The following is a 20,000-nucleotide window of genomic DNA, read 5'->3' as shown; positions in this document are numbered from 1 at the left end:
CTGAACACCATGGAGTTCATGTCAACTTTATGATGCAGTTACATTATTATACAATTATAATATATATTATTCTAATATATATTATAATATAACATAATTGTCACCGACGTCCCACTGGGTGTGAGTTTTTCCTTGCCCTTATGTGGGCCTACCGAGGATGTCGTAGTGGTTTGTGCAGCCCTTTGAGACACTAGTGATTTAGGGCTATATAAGTAAACATTGATTGATTGATTGATATACATATACATATACTCTTTTGCATCTTCTGCACAAGTGTGGCAGCAAGCCTCAAAGTAGTCCAAAACGCAGACTGACTGGCTGGCAGATAAATCCTGGCCATTGTGGATGTTGCGGTGCAGCATGCAGCCGCCATCAAAGCTGACCTTCTAAAGTATATATTTTACTTGCCAGGGGCCTCTTCTCTCACAGGTGCATGATGATTGTTCCATGCATTTTTAAAGTGCTCCTTTGTGGCCTTTTTCACCGCACTTACTGCATATGGAGCTCTCGGGGAGAGCCAGCCAGCGAGAGAGCCAGAGAGAGAGAGAGAGAGGAGACCAGAAGGACCCAGAAGGGACACCGCTTGTTGTCCAAAGACTCATTAAAAATGAAACTGGGAGGCGAGTGCGGTCCAGGAGAGAAATATAAAAACGAATGAACATATACGACTCCAGCTCAAGAGAAATAAAATCTGAATGATTTCCTTTTTTTTCCCCCTTCAGGCGTCAAAGTGAGTTGGACAAAAGCGTGGCTGGTGGGGGACAAAGCAACACTTTCTTCTTCTCTGCCCACAAAATCTCAGCTCTTTCAACTTGCCTTATTTGGAAAAGACGTGTGGAGCAGGCGAGCAGCCCAGCCATTATTTGTCTGCTTTTACACTCAAGATTGAAGTCCTCAACACATTTGATGTACTCACTCTGGACACTTGATTAGGTACATCTACTTGGGTTGTGCGACTATTCGTGAAGGACGACTCGTAAAGACAAAGCTGCACAATTTACGGTAAAATACCGGCAGCTGCAGTTGCCAGAATTCACCATATAAATAAAGACATTGCGGTGTGTTGTCGTTAATTATTACCCTTGATAATTGTTTTTTCTTTTTCTATTTTTTTATTTTATTTAATTTTTATACTATTTCACGGTATATATAAAAACAGTACCAATGTATTTTGGAGGGGGTTTAACGGAAAAATGTGGCAACTTAGTTGGCAGAATTGTTTTTTACAACATGATATTGTTGGTGCGAAAACTGTACAGTTTTTTTTATTTATTCTGGCAACTTAGCTGCCAGTTTTTCTACCATAAAAACAAACGTACCGTCTTTCGAATTACAGTAATACACCGTTAAAAACAGATTTTACAGTAAATATATGGCAGTTCAGTCATTATTATTATATAAATTGTTTCAAGTAGACTGTCCAATTTAGGGTAAACATTTAAAATTTTACAGTCTAACATTGTAAATGTTTTACTGTAAAATAAACAGTTTTTTTTACAACATTTTACTGTAAAATATACTGTGCTTTTTTGACTTCTTTACATCATTTTACAGTAAAATAAACTGTTTTATTTTTTACTTTTTACAATATTTTACTTAAAAATATACTGTTTTTTTTTTTACTTTTTAACAAAAGAATTTTTTACCGTAAAATATATATTTTTTTTACTTTTTACAAATTTGTACTGTAAAATATAAGGTTTTTTTTTTACTTTTTACAAAATTTTATGGTAAAATATGTTGTATTTTTTAACATTTTCTAACATTTTACAGTAAAATATACTGTTTTTTTTACTTTTCACAACATTTTTACTGTAACATATACTGTTTATTTTTACTTTTTACAAAATTTTACGGTAAAATATGTTGTATATTTTAACATTTTCTAACATTTTACGGTAAAATATACAGTTTTTTTTACTTTTCACAACATTTTACTGTAAAATATACTTTGTTTTGCTCAACAACATTTTTACTGTAAAATATACTGTTTATTTTTACTTTTTACAATATTTTACAGTAAAATATGTTGTATTTTTTAACATTTTCTAACATTTCACAGTAAAATATACTGTTTTTTTACTTTTCACAACATTTTACTGTACAGGTTTTTTTTAACAACATTTTATAGTAAATGGAAAAAAAAAAACTTTAAATTTTTTTTTATTCTATCAACTTAGATGCCAGTTTTTCTACCGTAAAAACAAATGTACCGTGGACTGTTAAAAAACAGATTTTACAGTAAAAAATATGGCAGTTCAGCCAACATAATTTTTCATTATTAATTTATCAACTGTTTTAAGTAATGTCCATTTTACAGTCAAAACTTTACATTTACAACAATTTATTGTAAAATACTGTTGTTTTTTTAACTTTTTACAAAATTTCACTGTAAAATAAAATGTTTTTTTTTCTTTTAACAACATTTTACTGTAAAATATGCTGTTTTTTTTACTTTTTACAACATTTTACTGTAAAATATACTCTTTTTTTAGTTTTCACAACATTTTACTGTAAAATATAATGTTTCATTTTTTAAAACTTTTTTACAACATTTTACTGTAATTAAATAATGTCTTTTTTAAATTTTACAACATTTTACAGTAAAATAAACGGCTTTGTTTTTTACTTTTCACAACATTTTACTGTAAAATATACAGGGTTTTTTTTCACAACATTTTATAGTGAATAGAAAAAAACTTTATTTTTTTTAATTCTATGAACTTAGCTGCCAGTTTTTCTACCGTAAAAACAAATGTACCGTGGACTGTTAAAAAACAGATTTTACAGTAAAAAATATGGCAGTTCAGCAACATAATTTTTCATTATTAATTTATCAACTGTTTTAAGTAATGTCCATTTTACAGTCAAAACTTTACATTTACAACAATTTATACTAAAATACTGTTGTTGTTTTTTTTTACTTTTTACAACATTTCACTGTAAAATAAAATGTTTTTTTTCTTTTTACAACATTTTACTGTAAAATATGCTGGTTTTTTTTTACTTTTTACAACATTTCACTGTAAAATAAAATGTTTTTTTTCTTTTTACAACATTTTACTGTAAAATATGCTGTTGTTTTTACTTTTTACAACATTTTACTGTAAAATATACTGTTTTTTTAGTTTTCACAACATTTTACTGTAAAATATAATGTTGCTTTTTTTTAAAAACTTTTTTACATTTTACTGTAATTAAATAATGTCCTTTTTAAATTTTACAACATTTTACTATGAAATATACTGTTTTGTTTTTTTTCCTTTTACAACATTTTACTGTAAAATATGTTAGAGTTTTTTACTTGTTCCAACATTTTACTATAAAATATACTGTTTTTTTTTACTTTATATAACATTTTACTCTTAAAATATACAGTTTTTTTTTTTTTTACTTTTTACAACATTTTACTTTAAAATATAGTGTTTTTGTTTTACAACATTTCACTGTAAGATAAAATGTTTTTTTTCTTTTTACAACATTTTACTGTAAAATATGCTGTTTTTTTTTACTTTTTACAACATTTTACTGTAAAATATACTGTTTTTTTAGTTTTCACAACATTTTACTGTAAAATATAATGCTGCATTTTTTAAAACTTTTTACATTTTACTGTAATTAAATAATGTATTTCTAAACTTTTACAACATTTTACTGTGAAATATACTGTTTTGTTTTTTTTACAACATTTTATTGTAAAATATGTTATAGTTTTTTACTTGTTCCAACATTTTACTATAAAATATACTGTTTTTTTAACTTTATATAATATTTTACTCTTAAAATATACCAGTTTTGTTTTTTTTTACTTTTTACAACATTTTACTTTAAAATATAGTGTTTTTGTTTTACAACATTTCACTGTAAAATAAAATGTTTTTTTTCTTTTTACAACATTTTACTGTAAAATATGCTGTTTATTTTTTTACTTTTTACAACATTTTAATGTAAAATATACTGTTGAATTTTTTAAAACTTTTTTACAACATTTTACTGTAATTAAATAATGTATTTTTTAAATTTTACAATATTTTAATGTGAAATATACTGTTTTGTTTTTTTACTTTTTTACAACATTTTACTGTAAAATATGTTATAGTTTTTTACTTGTACCAACATTTTACTATAAAATATACTGTTGTTTTTTTTTACTTTATATAACATTTTACTCTTAAAATATACTGTTTTTTTTTTATTTTACTTTTTACAACATTTTCCTCTAAAATATAGTGTTTTTTTTATTTGTATTTTTTACAAAATTTGACTGTTAAATAAATACATTTTTTTTACTTTTTACAACATTTTACTGTAAGATATACTGTTGTTTTTTTCACTTTTTACAACATTTCACTGTAAAACATAGTTTTTTTAACAACATTTTACTCTAAAATATAGTGTTTTTTTATTTGTATTTTTACAAAATTTGACTGTTAAATATATACATTTTTTTTTTAAAGCTCTACTATGCAAAGCGAAAGCCATTTATCAACAACATCCAGAAACGCCTCCGGCTTCTCTGGGCCCGAGATCATCTAAGATGGACTGATGCAAAGTGGAAAAGTGTTCTGTGGTCTGACGAGTCCACATTTCAAATTGTTTTTGGAAATATTTGACATCGTGCCATCCGGACCAAAGGGGAAGCAAACCATCCAGACTTTTATCGACACAAAGTTGAAAATCCAGAATGTGTGATGGTATGGGGGTGCATTAGTGCCCAAGGCATGGGTAACTTACACATCTGTGAAGGCACCATTAATGCTGAAAGGTACATACAGCTTTTGGAACTACATATGCTGCCATCTAAGCACCGTCTTTTTCATGGACGCCCCTGCTTATTTCAGCAAGACAATGCCAAGCCACATTGTGCACGTGTTACAACAGCCTGGCTTCGTAAAAAAAAAAAGAGTGCGGGTACTTTCCTGGCCCGCCTGCAGTCCAGACCTGTCTCCCATGGAAAATGTGTGAAGCGTAAAATACGACAGCGGACTGTTGAAGGACTGAAGCTCTACATAAAACAAGAATGGGAAAGAATTCCACTTTCAAAGCTTCAACAATTAGTTTCCTCAGTTCCCAAACGTTTATTGAGTGTTGTTAAAAGAAAAGGTGATGTAACACAGTGGTGAACATGCCCTTTCCCAACTACTTTGGCACGTGTTGCAGCCATGAAATTCTAAGTTAATTATTATTTATCAGTTAGAACATGGGTGTCAAACTCTGGCCCGCGGGCCAAATTTTGCCCGCCATGTAATTTATTTTGGCCCTCGAGACAATATTAAATTAACGTTAGAGCTGGCCCACCGGTATTATAAAGTGGCGGTGCATTCTAATACTTGCCATTCCTCACGATTTTCCCAGGATTCTCCCGAATTTCCCCCGATTTCCACTCGGACAACAATATCGGTGGCGTGCCTTAAAGGTACTGCTTTTAGCGTCCTCTACAACCTGTCGTCATGTCCGCTTTTTTGCCATACAATCAGCGTGCCGGCCCAGTCACGTAATATATGCGGATTCTACACACACACACACACACACACACACACACACACACACACACACACACACACACACACACACACACACACACACACACACACAAGTGAATGCAAGCATACTTGGGCAACAGCCATACAGGTCACATTGAGGGTGGCCGTATAAACAACTTTAACACTGTTATAAATATGCACGACACTGTGAACCCACACCAAACAAGAATGACAAACACATTTCGGGAGAACATCCGCACTTCAACATAGGCTTCACGGTGGCAGAGGGGTTAGTGCGTCTGCCTCACAATACAAAGTTCCTGCAGTCCAGGGTTCAAATCCAGGCTCGGGATCTTTCTGTGTGGAGTTTGCATGTTCTCCCCGTGAATGCGTGGGTTCCCTCCGGGTACTCCGGCTTCCTCCCACTTCCAAAGACATGCACCTGGGGATAGGCCCCTCCCACCTCCAAAGACATGCACCTGGGGATAGGCCCCTCCCACCTCCAAAGACATGCACCTGGGGGATAGGTTGATTGGCAACACTAAATTGGCCCTAGTGTGTGAATGTGTCATGATCCGTAGTCTGGATCATGTTTAGTTTAGTTATTTTCTGTTAGTTTGGACTCCCTTTGTTGTTTGTGTACCTTTTTGTGAGTCAGTTTGGTCACCATGGCAACATATTAATTTCACCTGCTGAGGGTTCCAGACGCACACCTGTTTTTGTTCATTACTTCCTTATTTAAGCCTGCCTTGTCCCGTCAGTCGGTCTTGGTCCCTTGTTTGCGGTATGCAACTGTTTCGTTGGTATTTACTAGATTTCTTGTTACCTGATCCTGTGCTAGTGTTAGCATTAGCTTCTGTGCTTTCGCCACGCGTTTCTTTTCGTCTGTTTTTGTCCCAGTGTTTTGTTATTAATTCATTCTTACCTTTTAGTTGTTGTCCGGAGTGTCTATGTTTGCGTTGGAGGAACGATCCCGCATTAAAATGCGACCCCCACGTGACAGAATGTTGTCTGTCTATCTGTGTTGGGCCTGCGATAAGTTGGCGACTTGTCCAGGGTGTACCCCGCCTTCCGCCCGATTGTAGCTGAGATAGGAGCCAGCGCCCCCCGCGACCCCAAAAGGGAATAAGCGGTAGAAAATGGATGGATCCGCACTGTAACACAACATCAACACAACAGAGCAAATACCCAGAACCCCTTGCAGCACTAACTCTTCCGGGACGCTACCAAGAAAACTCGATTTGCATGTCACTATAAAGTTATATAAGCCTTGCTTGTTCAATATTCAATGCAAAACTTGTTTGGGTCTCTATTAAAAGGTTAAGTTGTTCAACTTTGCAGCATTCATATTTCCCTCTATTCTGACTAGTCTCCCAGTTCCTGCCGCTGAGAGACGTCCCCACAGCATTCTTAGTTATTTTATTTGTATGGTTTCTGTCAAACATGACGCCCGGCATTTACGCCAAAGAGTCCTAGAGTTGTGCCTCGAGACAAAACGTTCATTTTTGGTTTGTGCTATATCGACAGTTGTGTTGCGATCTGCTGCTCAGATCTTCACGTGTTTGTTTTTTCATTCTCTGTCTGACCCGTTTATTTCCTGTTTTTATCCATCACTATGGTTACACATCCGTCCACCTGTTAGTCTCGCCCCGCACACCTGCTAATAATTATCACCCTCCTATTTAAGCTCACCTTTTCTGTTCACTCATTCTCGGATCCTAATTTGCCCACGCGCATCAGTGACGACTCTCATCATTCGTATGTATTTTCTCGCTAGCTCTCACGCCAAGCCACTTTATTGTCTAGCTTTCATGCTAAATGTTTTGTTTACTCTTTTGTGTCCTCGTACCAAGTTCTAGTTTTCCTTGTTTTATCCTAGCTTTCACGCTAGCGTCTTTTGTTTATTTTTTCTCTTTACACCAGTATTTTTGTTCATAGACTCTTGTTATTAAATACCCTTTATCTTACCTATGCTGTGTTCTGCTTCGACGCATCCACGGGAAAACCACACCGGCATTACAATGCCGAAGAAGAGTCTTCACAAGTTGGGTGTTTTTCTAAATCATGACCTCCAATTAAGGTCTAGGAACATCTCAAAGATGATCAGTTGAAACGAGATGCAGGGAATCTCATTTTTGTACTTCATGACAAAGGCTGTAAATACTTATGTACATGGGATTTTTTTTCTTTTTTCTTTTTTTTTTTCGATAAATATGAAAAAAAATCTTTAAAAACAGCGTTTTCAAATTGTCCAAAGGGGGTATTGCGTGTAGAATTTTGAGGACAAAAATTATAATTATTTTTTTTTTTTCCATTTTCGAATTAGGCTGTAACATAACAAAATGGGGAAAAAGTTAAGCGTTGTGAATACTTTCTGGTTGCACTGTAAGGAGTGTCAGGTTAAAAGGCACTATATTAGGGACGGCGTGGCGCAGTGGTAGAGTGGGAGAGTGGCCGTGCGCAACCCGAGGGTCCCTGGTTCAAATCCCACCTAGTACCAACCTCGTCACGTCCGTTGTGTCCTGAGCAAGACACTTCACCCTTGCTCCTGATGGGTGCTGGTTGGCGCCTTGCATGGCAGCTCCCTCCATCAGTGTGTGAATGTGTGTGTGAATGTGGAAGTAGTGTCAAAGCGCTTTGAGTACCTTGAAGGTAGAAAAGCGCTATACAAGTACAACCCATTTATCATTTATTTAACTTTGGCCCGCGGCTTTGTTCTGTTTAGAATTTTTGGCCCACTCTGTGTTTGAGTTTGACTCCCCTGAGTTTGAACATCAAATATGTTGTCTTTGTAGCATATTCAACTGAATATGGCTTGAAAAGGATTTGCAAATCATTGTATTCTGTTTATATTTACATCTAACACAATTTCCCAACTCATATGGAAACAGGGGTTTGTAATTTATTTGTATAATTCTCTTTTATTTGACCTTGTGAACATGTAATTATGAAACTCTACACTGCAAACTTCTACTTATCAATCCAAAGAACAGAACCTTTCCATAGTTAGTTGGGACTAGATCTAAGCCTAAATGAACATAAACTGACAGATTAGATGCCAACCGCTTTCCCAGACAAACCTAACAGTTGTTGAATGCCACAAGAATAACACGAACAACAAAACCTGGACTAACCCGGACCTTCAGTTAAATGTTCTACAATTGAGCAGATATTGTTGTCGAATATCCAGAATGTGATGTACGTCAAAGAATAGGAGTAACTAATAGCAGAATTGTATTTTTTCCGTGTTGTCTGCATGCGACCTGAGACTTACCTGCCACGCTCTCTGTCCCCGGACAACGCACCATTCATCACAGCTGCCAGTCCTTACTTTCTTCCCCTCAGCTGCTCGCCACGCCATCCTGCCCACCTGTGACTCGTCTACTTTATCACCTTCATTTTATTTCCCCTGCCCGTTTCTACCGCGCCTTCTGGTTTTATATACCTTGTTTTGCACAGTCCACCTCGCTTTTATACTCTACAACAGGGGTGCCCACACTTTTTCTTTTCAATTGACCAACTCGAGGGGATCTACCTCATTTATATATATCATTTATATTTATTTATTTATTTAAGAGACATTTTTGTAAACAAGTTAAATGTGTTTAATGATAATACAAGCATGTGTAACACATATAGATGTCTTTCTTTCACAAAGACAAGAATATAAGTTGGTGTATTACCTGATTCTGATGACTTGCATTGATTGGAATCAGACAGTAATGATGATAACGCCCACATTTTCAAACGGAGGAGAAAAAAAGTTGTCCTTTCTGTACAATACCACATGAAAGTGGTTGGTTTTTGGCATCTAATTCATCCAGCTTCCATACACTTTACAAGAAAAACATTGGCGGCAAATTCCGTAGCTTGCTTGATTGACATTCACGGCACCCGAGGGTCTTGTGAGATGACGCTGGCTGCTGCCAGTTCATTATTATGAAAAGATGACAGAGAGGAAGGCGGGAAACACTTTTTATTTCAACAGACTCTCGCGCCGTCCCTTCCGTCAAAACTCTAAAGGCCGACTGCACATTTCCTATCTTCACAATAAAAGCCCTGTTTCATGCTGCCTGCGCTAACAAAATAAGAGTCTCGGAAAGCTGGCGTGCACAAGTGATGTGCACGCCAGCTTTCTGAGGGATCGCTTGTGCACGCCAGTTTTCCGAGACTCTGTATAACGCGACACCTACCCTTTACATCAGTATTTCTTAACCATATTATTATTGGTTTATTAGGTATCATATTTTATTGTATGTTCCTGTAACTACTTGGTATCGGATCGATACCTAAATGTGTGGTATCATCCAAAACTAATGTCAAGTATCAAAGAAGAGAAGAATAAATGACAACAGAAGTGTAGATAGAACATGTTAAAACAGAAAAAAACGCAACACCTACCCTTTACATCAGTATTTCTTAACCATATTATTATTGGTTTATTAGGTATCATATTTTATTGTATGATCCTGTAACTACTTGGTATCGGATCAATACCTAAATGTGTGGTATCATCCAAAACTAATGTCAAGTATCAAAGAAGAGAAGAATAAGTGATTATTACATTTGAACAGAAGTGTAGATAGAACATATTAAAACAGAAAACAGCGCGACACCTACCCTTTACATCAGTATTTCTTAACCATATTATTATTGGTTTATTAGGTATCATATTTTATTGAATGATCATGTAACTACTTGGTATCGGATCGATACCTAAATGTGTGGTATCATCCAAAACTAATGTCAAGTATCAAAGAAGAGAAGAATAAGTGATTATTACATTTGAACAGAAGTGTAGATAGAACATATTAAAACAGAAAACAGCGCGACACCTACCCTTTACATCAGTATTTCTTAACCATATTATTATTGGTTTATTAGGTATCATATTTTATTGAATGATCATGTAACTACTTGGTATCGGATCGATACCTAAATGTGTGGTATCATCCAAAACTAATGTCAAGTATCAAAGAAGAGAAGAATAAGTGATTATTACATTTGAACAGAAGTGTAGATAGAACATATTAAAACAGAAAACAGCGCGACACCTACCCTTTACATCAGTATTTCTTAACCATATTATTATTGGTTTATTAGGTATCATATTTTATTGTATGATCCTGTAACTACTTGGTATCGGATCAATACCTAAATGTGTGGTATAATCCAGAACTAATGTCAAGTATCAAAGAAGAGAAGAATAAGTGATTTTATTACATTTTAACAGAAGTGTAGATAGAACATGTTCAAACAGAAAATAAGCAGATATTAATAATAAATGAGCAAGTGGATTAATAATCCATATTTACAGCTTGTCCCTCATAATGTGTATAAAATAATAGGTGTATAAATGACACAATATGTTACTGCAGACTAATAAGGAGTCTTTGTTTGTTTACTTACTACTAAAAGACAAGTTGTCTAGTATGTTCAACATTTTATTGAAGGACTAAATGACAATAATAAACTTATGTTTCATCTACACTAACATTTTTTTGTTCCAATAATGAAATTTTTTTGTGGTCCCCTTTATTTATAAAAGTATCAAAATACATTTTGGTTCTGGTACTAAAATATTGGTATCGGGATATGTTATAAAAGATGTCCAAGCACAAGGCATAATTAAAAAGTGGAGCAGTTTGAATCTTAAGTTGCTTAATTTTTCTGATTGATTAAAAAACTTGACTTACGTCCGTGACAAACTACTTAAACAAGGTAGGAGTCAAGCTTACACATACTCTTAAGTAGGGCCCTAATTACAAAATAAGAGTCTCGGAAAGCTGGCGTGCACAAGTGATGTGCACACCAGCTTTCTGAGGGATCGCTTGTGCACGCCAGTTTTCCGAGACTCTGTATTTAGTTAGCGCAGGCAGCATGAAGCAGGGCTTTTATTGTGAAGAAAGGAAATGTGCAGTCGGCCTTTAGAGTTTTGACGGAAGGTACGGCGCGAAAGTCTGTTGAAATAAAAAGTGTTTCTCGCCTTCCTCTCTGTCATTTTTTCATTATAATGAACTGGCAGCAGCCAGCGTCATCTCACAAGACCCTCGGGTGCCGTGAATGTCAATCAAGCAAGCTACGGAATTTGCCGCCAATGTTTTTCTTGTAAAGTGTATGGAAGCTGGATGAATTAGATGCCAAAAACCAACCACTTTCATGTGGTATTGTACAGAAAGGACAACTTTTTTTTCTCCTCCATTTGAAAATGTGGGCGTTATCATCATTACTGTCTGATTCCAATCAATGCAAGTCATCAGAATCAGGTAATACACCAACTTATATTCTTGTCTTTGTGAAAGAAAGACATCAATATGTGTTACACATGCTTGTATTATCATTAAACACATTTAACTTGTTTACAAAAATGTCTCTTTCATAAATAAATAAATATAAATGATATATATAAATGAGGTCGATCCCCTCGAGTTGGTCTATTGAAAAGTAGCTCGCCTGCAGAAAAAGTGTGGGCACCCCTGATGTAAATCCTTATTTGTCCGCAAACAGTCGTCTTTGTCGCCATGATTAGAAAACACAACTTGTGTTTGATTCCGGAAGTAGGAAGACGCGTTTCTTGCCAGAAGTCAGACGTGCGCTGCTATGGAAACAGAAATCAATGCGCGGAATAAATCAGTGATTAAAATGATCAAAATAGGATAAATATGAGCGCTTGTTTTCCCAAACAAATATTTATTTTCCTCTCAATGACAACATTTCACTTACATTTATGTAATTTTCCCTGATATTCTGCATTTAACAGCGGACTCCGTTTTTATTGGCCAATTATGCGACCGGGTCCGCGGTTACGTGCAATGATTATTGATCGGGCGTACTGGTGCCGCCTCAAATAAAAGTAGTAACCATGGTGACGATCCCCGAATTCTCGTAGACGTGCTCTTTTGTTTCATCTCATTCTCTCCTCATCTGTTTTAGTGGCGCACGCTGCGGAATTTCTTTTATGCACGTTGCACAACCCATTTATCTTTTTTTTTTTGTTTTTCCGCCCCATTATTATATTTTCATTATGGCCAGAAGCCAAAAATTGAAATGAAATTTCAAGTAATTGTCCGATAATTGGACATGGTTTAATGGACGGAATGAAACACAATATAAAGTGAAGTGTTTTTTTTTTTTTACATTAGACCTTTGATTTGCTGCGGTGTTTGTCAACCACTGTGCCGCGGGAGATGATCTAATTTCACCTATGTGGGTTAGAAATACATTTTGCACACCGGTAGTTATAGTCTGCAAATGATTTTGTTGTTGTTAAGTGTCGATGCTGTCCAGAATAGTTGGCAGCCGCTAGCTTATTGCTTTGCAGATGTCAGGAACAGCGGGAGGCAGGGTGCAGGTAAAAAAGGTATCCAATGCTTAAACCAAAAACAAACAAAAAGGTGAGTGCCCCTAAGAAAAGGCATTGAAGCTTAGGGAAGGCTATGCAGAACCAAACTAAAACTTGAGGGTTCCAGGTTCGATCCCCGCTTACGCCATCTTAGACACTTTACCCACCTGCGCCCAGTGCCACCCACACTGCTTTAAATGGAACTTGGCTTTCACTATGTAAAAGCGCTTTGAGTCAATAGAGAAAAGCGCTATATAAATATAATTTACTAACAATAAAAATAATTTGTATTGTTTTTAACATTGCTATTATTTAAATTGATTATTTTTATTTATATTATTTTATTTGTTGTTTAAATGTTAGTGAGTTATTATTTTAAACCACAACTTAAGTGGGGTTATGCTGGTGCAATCAGTGTTTTTCAACCACCGTGCCGCGGCACACTAGTGCACCGTGGTATACAGTCTGGTGTGCGGTGGGAGATTAGCTAAATTCCTCTATTAAAAAAAAATGTGCAAACCAAAATGTACTGTCGAGAGCTGGGCAGAATAACCGTGTAATACTCTTCCATATCAGTAGATATCAGAAACAGCGGGAGGCAGAGTGCAGGTAAAAAAGTGTCTAATGCTTACACCGAAAATAAGTAAAAGGTGAGTGCCTCTAAAAAAAAAAGGAATTGAAGCTTAGGGAAGGCTATGCAGAACCAAACTAAAACTAAACTGGCTAGAAAGTCAACAAAAACAGAATGCTAGACGACAGCAAAGACTTACTGTGGAGCAAAGACGGCGTCAACAATGTCCCCACAAAGAAGGATAAAAACAAGTGAAATATTCTTGATTGCTAAAACAAAGTAGATGCGGGAAATATCGCTTAAAGGAAGACATGAAACTGCAACAGGAAAAACACCCCCCAAAAAAAACGGGAAAAAGCCACCAAAATAGTAAGAAAAAACACAACACACAGGAAAACAGCAAAAAAGACCAAATAAGTCAGGGTGTGATGTGACAGTACACCTACTTTGAGACAAGAGCTATAGTCATGCATGCTTGCTTATGATTCAAAGTCCATCCATCCATCCATCCATCCATTTTCTACCGGTTATTCCCTTCGGGGTCACGGGGGGCGTTGGAACCTATCCCAGCTACAATCGGACGGAAGGCGGTGTACACCCTGGACAAGTTGCCACCTCATCACAGGGTGAAAACAACTGAAATATTCTTGATTGCTAAAACAATGTCCATCCATCCATCCATTTTCTACCGGTTATTCCCTTTTGGGGTCACGGGGGGGCGTCGGAACCTATCTCAGCTACAATCGGGCGGAAGGCGGTGTACACCCTGGACAAGTCGCCACGTCATCACAGGGTGAAAACAACTGAAATATTCTTGATTGCTAAAACAATGTCCATCCATCCATCCATTTTCTACCGGTTATTCCCTTTGGGGTCACGGGGGGGGCGTTGGAACCTATCTCAGCTACAATCGGGCGGAAGGCGGTGTACACCCTGGACAAGTTGCCACCTCATCGCAGGGTGAAAACAACTGAAATATTCCTTATTGCTAAAACAATGTCCATCCATCCATCCATTTTCTACCGGTTATTCCCTTTGGGGTCACGGGGGGCGTTAGAACCTATCTCAGCTACAATCGGGCGGAAGGCGGTGTACACCCTGGACAAGTCGCCACCTCATCGCAGGGTGAAAACAACTGAAATATTCTTGATTGCTAAAACAATGTCCATCCATCCATCCATTTTCTACCGGTTATTCCCTTTGGGGTCACAGGGGGGGGCGTTGGAACCTATCTCAGCTACAATCGGGCGGAAGGCGGTGTACACCCTGGACAAGTCGCCACGTCATCACAGGGTAAAAACAACTGAAATATTCTTGATTGCTAAAACAATATCCATCCATTTTCTACCGGTTATTCCCTTTGGGGTCACGGGGGGGCGTCGGAACCTATCTCAGCTACAATCGGGCGGATGGCGGTGTACACCCTGGACAAGTCGCCACCTCATCGCAGGGTAAAAACAACTGAAATATTCTTGATTGCTAAAACAATATCCATCCATTTTTCTACCGGTTATTCCCTTCGGGGTCACGGGGGGGCGTTGGAACCTATCTCAGCTACAATCGGGCGGAAGGCTGTGTACACCCTGGACAAGTCGCCACCTCATCATAGGGTAAAAACAACTGAAATATTCTTGATTGCTAAAACAATGTCCATCCATCCATCCATTTTCTACCGGTTATTCCCTTCGGGGTCACGGGGGGGCGTTGGACCCTATCTCAGCTACAATCGGGCGGAAGGCGGTGTACACCCTGGACAAGTCGCCACCTCATCACAGGGTGAAAACAACTGAAATATTCTTGATTGCTAAAACAATGTCCATCCATCCATCCATTTTCTACCGGTTATTCCCTTTGGGGTCACGGGGGGGGGGGGGGGGGGGGGGCGTTGGAACCTATCTCAGCTACAATCGGGCGGAAGGCGGTGTACACCCTGGACAAGTCGCCACGTCATCACAGGGTAAAAACAACTGAAATATTCTTGATTGCTAAAACAATGTCCATCCATCCATCCATTTTCTACCGGTTATTCCCTTCAGGGTCACGGGGGGGCGTCGGAACCTATCTCAGCTACAATCGGGTGGAAGGCGGTGTACACCCTGGACAAGTCGCCACCTCATCACAGGGTAAAAACAACTGAAATATTCTTGATTGCTAAAACAATGTCCATCCATCCATCCATTTTCTACCGGTTATTCCCTTTGGGGTCACGGGGGGGGCGTTGGAACCTATCTCAGCTACAATCGGGCGGAAGGCGGGGTACACCCTGGACAAGTCGCCACCTCATCGCAGGGTAAAAACAACTGAAATATTCTTGATTGCTAAAACAATGTCCATCCATCCATCCATTTTCTACCGGTTATTCCCTTTTGGGGTCACGGGGGGGCGTCGGAACCTATCTCAGCTACAATCGGGTGGAAGGCGGCGTACACCCTGGACAAGTCGCCACCTCATCACAGGGTGAAAACAACTGAAATATTCTTGATTGCTAAAACAATGTCCATCCATCCATCCATTTTCTACCGGTTATTCCCTTCGGGGTCACGGGGGGGCGTTGGAACCTATCTCAGCTACAATCGGGCGGATGGCGTTGTACACCCTGGACAAGTCGCCACCTCATCGCAGGGTAAAAACAACTGAAATATTCTTGATTGCTAAAACAATGTCCATCCATCCATCCATTTTCTACCGGTTATTCCCTTTTGGGGTCACGGGGGGCGTTAGAACCTATCTCAGCTACAATCGGGCGGAAGGCGGTGTACACCCTGGAAAAGTCGCCCCCTCATCACAGGGTAAAAACAACTGAAATATTCTTGATTGCTAAAACAATGTCCATCCATCCATCCATTTTCTACCGGTTATTCCCTTTTGGGGTAGCGGGGGGGCGTTGGAACCTATCTCAGCTACAATCGGGCGGAAGGCGGGGTACACCCTGGACAAGTCGCCACCTCATCGCAGGGTGAAAACAACTGAAATATTCTTGATTGCTAAAACAATGTCCATCCATTTTCTACCGGTTATTCCCTTTTGAGGTCACGGGGGGCGTTGGAACCTATCTCAGCTACAATCGGGCGGAAGGCGGTGTACACCCTGGACAAGTCGCCACCTCATCACAGGTTGAAAACAACTGAATTATTCTTTATTGCTAAAACAATGTCGATGCGGGAAATATCGCTCAAAGGAAGTCATGAAACTGCTACAGGAAAATGCCCAAAAAATAGGAGCAAACAAGAACAAAAACGACACAGAAAAACAGCAAAAAAAAGTGACAGTACACCTACTTTGAGACAAGAGATATAGTCATGCATGCTTGCTTATGCTTTATAGTCCATCCATCCATTTTCTACCGCTTATTCCCTTTCGGGGTGGCGGCGGGGGGGGGGGGCGGGGGGGGGGGCACTAGCGCCTATCTCAGCTACAATCGGGCGGAAGGCGGGGTACACCCTGGACAAGTCACCACCTCATGGCAGGGCTGCTTTAAAGTCATATCCAACCACTTTTTACTGTCAACTGAGTTAAGTTTTTTAGTGATTTTTGCTTGGGGGGGTCGCCTCCCCATTTTTCCAACGCAAAAAGTGTGGAAAAACACCGCTCTAATGTCCAAAAAGTGCCGACACGGCCAAGTATCGAACGTCCACTTTTCGACCGAGGCTCGCTGGAATAGTCGTACAAATGCATCTTGGAGTTAAACGCCGACATTTGTCAGGTGAAAAGGTGTCACCTGGCGGAATAAGGATCATTAACTTAATGACTGTGCTTCAGTTTGCCTGCGGGGCAGCGCGGACTAAAGAGAAGCCGTTCATTGAGAAGAAAAGAAAGAGACGTGAGGCAACACTGGACGTCTCCGCGAGGTGAGCAGAAATAACCTGGGAGCAGATCCCTAATTTGATGAATTACCTGAATAATCAGGGGAGGCTGCGGGGGAAATGTGGATGAAGTAGGAAGCTTGTGGAATAAAAAGACTCACTGGGGGATATTTATCTCAATAGGAACAAAATGTCATGAGCAGAAAGAAGAGTGAGTTAGGAGAAGTGGACACCCGACTCGAGTCTTGGAGCTGCTGGATGAAGTCAAAGTGGCATAAAATTACATTTTCAGATTAATCGTGATTTTTATTTGAAACGATTCTTCATCGATTAAAAAAAAAAATCAGTTCTGTCCAGGGTTAAGGTTATTCCAGGTCAGAGTGTACCAACTTGTGGGAATACATTCTCATCCTTCTACTATGCGGGTGAGAGGCATGATTTATGATCTACAATCGGGGGTCCCCTGTAGATGCATTTGCAACTATATTACGTTTCCTTCCACCCACATTTAATGCCAAACAAACACTTACCAATCGCCGGATTTAAGTTGCTCCGGTGTCAAAAGATGCGAAAGTCCCGATCGTTTGGTCCGCACATTTTACCGGCGATGCTAACGCAGCTATTCGGCCATGCTATGGCTATGAATAGCGTCAATAGCTTCAGTTTCTTCTTCAATACTTTCATACTCCAACCATCTGTTTCGATACATGCGTAATCTGTTGAATCACTTAAATCAGAGTTTGAATCCGAGCTAATATCGCTATATCTTGCTGTGCTATTCCCATTGTTTGTTTACATTGGCAGCACTGTGTGACGTCACAGGGAAATGGCCAGTGTCTTCGCAGAAAATAAGGCACTTTAAAGCTTTATTTAGGGATATTCCGAGACCGGTAAAATTTTGAAAAAAACTTCAAAAAATACAACAAGCCACTGGGAACTGATTTCTATTGTTTTTAACCCTTTTGAAATTGTGATAATGTTCCCCTTTAATGCTGAAAGGTACATACAGCTTTTGGAGCAACATCTCTGCGCTGCTGATCCGCCTCCGCTTGGGATGGTTTCCTGCTGGCTCCGCTGTGAACGGGACTCTCGCTGCTGTGTTGGATCCGCTTTGGACTGGACTCTCGCGACTGTGTTGGATCCATTGTGGATTGAACTTTCACAGTATCATGTTAGACCCTCTCGACATCCATTGCTTTCCTCCTCTCTAAGGTTCTCATAGTCATTATTGTCACCGACGTCCCACTGGGTGTGAGTTTTCCTTGCCCTTATGTGGGCCTACCGAGGATGTCGTGGTGGTTTGTGCAGCCCTTTGAGACACTAGTGATTTAGGGCTATATAAGTAAACATTGATTGATTGATTGATATGTCGTTATCATGGACGCCCCTGCTTATTTTTACAATGTGTTGCTGCCGTTCAGTTCTTTGCAGATTATTCAATTGAATATAAGTGTGAATCATGTATTTACTGTTTACACAACGTGACAACTTCACTGCTTTTGGCTTTTGTAAAAAAAAAAAAAGTATACATTTTGAACGATGGATTGTTTTAATCGAGACTCTATTCTGAATGGAGTCATTCCTCCAAGAAGGGAATGGTGTGCTGCTCAAAGATGGACACGGTGCTGACATGAAGCTGTTTCCAGTGTTCCTGTCACCCGTGACAACATTTCACCACCGTGGCTTTTTCTCCAACTGAAGGTCCTGACAGCACCTTCTTAACGGCGAGGGGAGGGAAACACAACATCGCTGATAAACAAAAATAAGTCATGTGAGGAAATTTTTACCGGCAAGTCGATAACATTGCGTTCCGGCAGCAGGGCGAGCAGACAGCTGGCGGCTCCCGGGGGAAATAAGCGGATGCTGTGAGCCCTTCAGCGTGCGTTCAAGGTGGAAAGTAGAAATAATGAAATAAGCGTGGCGGCGCTAATCATGCAAGCAGCTGTCTGCTTGTTGCTGCAGGTACTGAAGGCCCGTGGGGGAATCTTCCTCTTCAACGCGGAGTCGCTATAGTAGTCGCACCTTGTTGAGCACTCCTGGACCCCCCCGGGGGACCAAAACTACTGGCGACCCTCCACAAGAACATTATTTCCCACTGATGGGTCGTGGCCCGCAAGCCAAACGTCAACTAAATTTGAGAGGAAATAAATATTTTTTCGCAGATATATACATTTGGAAATTAATTATTTATCACAGAAATATATTATAAATGTTTATTTACATACCTTAATTGTTTGAAAAGTACAGGTTGACTTTTTTTTTTTTTTATTATTATTTTTTTTACAGGCATGACATTGCTGGTTTTAAGAGCAGAATAGCATGTTCGGCAGCGTACACACACAGAGTACTTACAAGCAGACACAGGGTGTAGCAGCTAACATCCATCCACAGTGTTTTAGCTACATTCAAATCACGAATCCTCACCGCTATGGCGACAATAAAGTAAGTTTCTTACAAGTATCGTTATCACTGGAGGTTGAGGAATAGCTAAACATGCTTCACTACACACCCCGTAGGAGGATACAATAGCTCACCGGCATCACAATGTAAACAAACGCCATGGGTGGATCTACACCTGACATCCACTGTAATGATACCAAGTACAGGAGCATATCTAGTCGATACTGCTGTGATTACATCAATATTTTTTCTAGCGTCACAAAATATGTTTTCCTTTTTTTTAAATTCATATTATGTTTATAAACTCTGGACACGTGAGGACTTTGAATATGACCAATGTATGATCCTGTAACTACTTGGTATCGGATTGATATCTAAAATGTGTGGTATCATCAATGTCA

At 38.6% G+C, this 20,000-nt stretch overlaps 2 protein-coding genes across 3 annotated transcripts in view; one reads left to right on the top strand and one right to left on the bottom strand.

Moving 5' to 3' along the window:
* tgm2b (transglutaminase 2b) overlaps positions 1-988 on the top strand; it is a 120,144-nt gene extending 119,156 nt beyond the window's left edge. The window contains exon 14 of the mRNA XM_061875402.1: positions 723-988. The gene's annotated coding sequence lies outside the window, so the exon portion shown is untranslated. The remainder of the gene's footprint in view (positions 1-722) is intronic.
* vstm2l (V-set and transmembrane domain containing 2 like) overlaps positions 1-20,000 on the bottom strand; it is a 214,102-nt gene that overhangs the window by 51,607 nt on the left and 142,495 nt on the right. The window lies entirely within an intron of this gene.

The sequence above is a fragment of the Nerophis ophidion genome, linkage group LG16 (assembly GCF_033978795.1).
Source record: "Nerophis ophidion isolate RoL-2023_Sa linkage group LG16, RoL_Noph_v1.0, whole genome shotgun sequence".
Taxonomy (NCBI): domain Eukaryota; kingdom Metazoa; phylum Chordata; class Actinopteri; order Syngnathiformes; family Syngnathidae; genus Nerophis; species Nerophis ophidion.
The sequence above is the reverse complement of the archived record's forward strand: the minus strand, read 5'-3'. Positions and strand labels throughout refer to the sequence as shown.